This window comes from Gigantopelta aegis, chromosome 4, assembly GCF_016097555.1.
Source record: "Gigantopelta aegis isolate Gae_Host chromosome 4, Gae_host_genome, whole genome shotgun sequence".
Lineage (NCBI taxonomy): Eukaryota > Metazoa > Mollusca > Gastropoda > Neomphalida > Peltospiridae > Gigantopelta > Gigantopelta aegis.
Window position 1 is genome coordinate 64,441,199 of NC_054702.1, and position 4,561 is coordinate 64,445,759.

Here is a 4,561-nt window from a genome sequence, read left to right on the forward strand (position 1 = left end):
GAACATGTAGAGACTAAACGCGAACAACCGTGGCGTTCTGCAGAATAGCCGTCATACGAGTCACGAAAAAACAAGTCAACATAGTCAGACGGAGAAATGACGTGGAGGCGGGGAATCTCGCTAAAAAAGAATCCAACCTGGTGGTGCAAACTGTCGAAACGAGAAGTTTTCCAGCGTTCAATCAGTTCCAATGGCCGCATAGATCCCAGTAGAAAACTTCACTTCGCTGATAAAAACAACAAAGTGAAGGATCCCCAAGTCGAGCCGCGAAAGCACGTGCCATGTGCACAAGCGAAACAAACACATCTTACCGCGAGGAGCTCCTGACTGGCAATGCTCACAACGGTGATAGATTCTATTAATGTGAACTATATTTTTACATAAACCTGACGTAACGTCATAACATGTTTTACGACGATTGCCGTCATAACTTATCTTTTACAGAATTCTGTTGAATTAGGTATTCCCCAAATTGCCATTTCACGTTGTATCATTGTTTTAAAAATATTTAAACAAATTAATATTTTCAACTTTATACTTATTGTTTACATTTTTATGTCGTTGCATAATGTGGACTATATTTTTCCGCGTATGATTAAATGTGTTTGTAGGTGAAATGTTTATGAATCGTTCTACAATAAACAAACCGTAGCTTACAAAAGTAATGTTTGTTACTGTAATTAAATGCAATTATATATACAAGTATATGTATTATTTTACATATTATATATATTTTTAATTAATTTTTTTTAATTTTAAATTTTAAATGTTTTGTGTTAACCCTATTTTTTTCCTGGTAGTTTTTTTGTTTCATTCAAATAATTTATTAAAAATAAATACTAGTATTCTGATGAAAAATTTGGAAGAATTTACATTATTCTGCAAACGAATAATTTGTGGTTTTAAACACGCATATATTCATATTAAATCACGATAACAAACATTCCATAGAATCCGTTTTACATTAAATTTTGACGGCAACCAAGATGTTTCATTTTAAAGATACCCCAATTAAAATTCGCGTTTGTAAAATTTATGTATAAAGATACGTCATAATGTAAACAAGCAACGCAACAATGGTGTTTTGTAATGACGTTATAAGCTCTGTTAACACTTATTGGCCTTTCACACCACGGGCGTTTGGGTCCTGGTTGGAGTTGCTAGGTAGTGATAGCGAGGGGCATAAAACAAATTTCATTAATTTCGTATGGTACTTCGCGAATTTTATAATTTATTTATTATCCACAAAGTGTGCTTTATAACAAACGGGGTCATATTGCCGCAGAATATTCGCATGGAAACAAAGGCAAAAGCAAAATATTGAATTGTGAAACGTCTGTCGTATGTGGAAGGATTTGTGCTAGCGGATGAGAAGGATTGCGAGCAAATCCACGCAGAGGGATCTGAGGGTCCTCACCCACACCTCCACATCCTCTATCGAAAAAAGCATAGTAATGAATGAACGAATGAATGTTTAACGACACCCCAGCACGAAAAATACATCGGCTATTGAGTGTCAAACTATGGTAATGGAAACAAACAAGGTGATGATCAACATCAACAGAAAAATTCAAGATATAAATAAAAATAGTGTAAAGAACTGTGCAAAAATACAAATACAAATATCACAGATAGATACTGACTTTTACTCTAAACTTCAATTTGTGCTGTATTGGCCATTCTCAGAGAATGTTACACCCCTGCACCACGGTGGGGTTACAGCACGCGCAGGGGGAAAAAACAAAACAAAAAACAAACAAACATAGTAAAGACATTTGCACCTGATAGGACTGCATTACATTAGTTATTTCAGTAAATCAGAATAACAAAACTGGTATTTCTGCACAAGGCAGAGTACAAATGAATCTTAGACACGGTCATGGCAGTGTGATCCCATACATCACAATCAAACGTTTTATCTGTAGAATGTCACCCACTCCCCAGGCCTTAGTTTTGTAAAATTATACAAAGATTATCAAAACCCACACTAATATTGTGTAAAACACAAACAGAAAATTGTTATCATCTGTCGTCAAAACTGTGGATCATGTGTATTTGTATTCCTCATACTACCAGGTACTTAAGGACATTTCGTTTTGGTAAATATACCAGGACAGACCATGCTGCATGTTGGTGAAAAACAATCGATGGATTCAACATATTTCATAGTACGGGTATTAGCATTACGAGAACAGTAGGGAAAGGTTTATTAAAAATGATACACACGGATTCCTCATGAGACTTAGCTGTTGGTAAAATTAACACCAAACTTTATAGGAAGTCAGCATACCATGCAGTGCACTCGGAAACAGAACCACTGCCAAAAATATAAACAAGTGAAAGTGTGTTGACTATAGAACTGTTTTGAAAGATTTCGTGTTTGGTACATCCGTCTGGGCCATCTTGGAAGGGTTTCAAGCAAATGGAACATTAGAGTATTTACCTTGATTTTTCTAAGTCGTAACTGGTGATTTTTAATTACTGTCATTTGTTTATTCGGCAATTCTTTATAAAATATTAGAAACTTTTCATTTTGGGGGTATCACCGCTTATAAAAATAACGGAAGTGGTAGTGTTCATCATTAAAAGTATTTTTCATGGATGCCAAATTATATATACACCGCCTTTACAAAAACGAAACTACTTTTTATCACCTGGGGATATCAGTGCGATCGATTCATTCGATGAAGAAATAAAAAGAACATAGACATGTTATCCCAATTTAGGGGATCACCTTTATTTTTTTACATATCTTGAAAACTTTATTAAAATAATATTAAAACAAGGGGTATGTCTTCGCAAAGTCGACCAATACCCAACGATAGGCCTACACGTAGCCCAAGTACTCGGGCTAGCCTATACGGTAACCATGTTTCCCACCTCTTTTTTTTCTTTTTCTCTTCTGGTTTCTTTTTTTTAGGGGTAGGGGGGGAGGGGGGGGGTAGGGGGAGGGGGGATTCCGCCCTCCTTTAATTTTTAACCAGCGAGAATATTATGTAGGCCTACATTTCCTTCTGCTCTTTTTCAATTTTCCTCAACTTCAAAATATGGTCATAAATTTGATTTTCAAATTATTTTTTGAAAGACAATCCGCAGCATCCTTTTTGTGATATTTGTATTTTTTCACAGTTCTTTACACTGTTTTTATTTAATCTTGAATTTTTATATTGATGTTGATCATCACTTTATTTGTTTGCATTACCATAGTTTGACACTCGATAGCCGATGTATTTTTCATGCTAGGGTGTCATTAAACATTCATTCATTCATTCATTTCCTCGATGCGCGGTCGGTGTGGGATCGATCCTCGTCGGTGGGCCTATTGGGCTATTTCTCGTTCCAGTCAGTGCACCACGACTGGTATATCAAAGGCCGTGGTATGTACTACCCTGTCTGTGGGATGGTGCATATAAAAGATACTTGCTGATAATCGAAAAGAGTAGCCAATGAAGTGGCGACAGCGGATTTCCTCTCTCATTATCTGTGTGGTCCTTCACCATATGTTTGACGCCATATGACCGTAAATAAAATGTGTTGAGTGCGTCGTTAAATAAAACATTTCTTTCTTTTTTTTTCCTTTCTGTAACTTGTGCTAATTGGATCAGATTCAGTGTCATTCTGCTCACTGGTGTTATCATAAGATAAGTGTTTGATTCTATGTTCAGTATTATTGTCAACATCTACTGGACTGTATTTATCATATTCATCCAATACAGTTAAAGTTAAAGTTAGAGAACATTGATTTAATAATCATCGGCTATTGGATGTCAAACATTTGGTAATATTGACCTATAGTTTTACAGAGGAAACCCGCTACATTTTTCTATTAGTAGCAATGGATGTTTTATATGCACCATCCCACTGACAGGATAGCACATACCACGGCCTTTGATATGCTAGTCGTTGTGCACTGGATGGGACGAGAAATAGCCCAATGGCTCCACCGACGGGGATCGATCCCAGACCTACCGCGCATCAGGCTGGCAATTTACCACTGGACTACGTCCCGCTCATCATCTAATACACATACTGTTTCTTCCGTTTCCACTGTTCTTAGTCTTGGTCTTCTATTTTGAATTCCAAAATGTGCCTCAAAGAGTAGGCCAACTTCAGGCTCTTGTAAAATTAAAATATAAAATCTATAAGGAAAGAAAACAAACTCCTTCTGTACACATGATGTGAAGTGAGTAAAGTGAACAGATATTATAATAATTTAATAATTATCACACACGCACGCACGCACATACACACACACACACAGCAATAATAATAATAATAAAATTGGCTGAGGGAGAAACCACCTTTCGAGAATTGATCTACTATACCTCCGCATGTTAATCTCTAGACCACCTTATGCAATGTCATCATGACGTATAATAAAGGTATATAAATGAAACGTTTCTGTTACCGTACCGCAATGTGTGTGTGCAGACGACAGTAAATTTGTTTGCAAACGATGGTAAAATAAATAACTAAAAATGTAGTATTGTTACAGATATAGATATATATATATATATATATATATATATATATATATATATATATATATATATATATATAT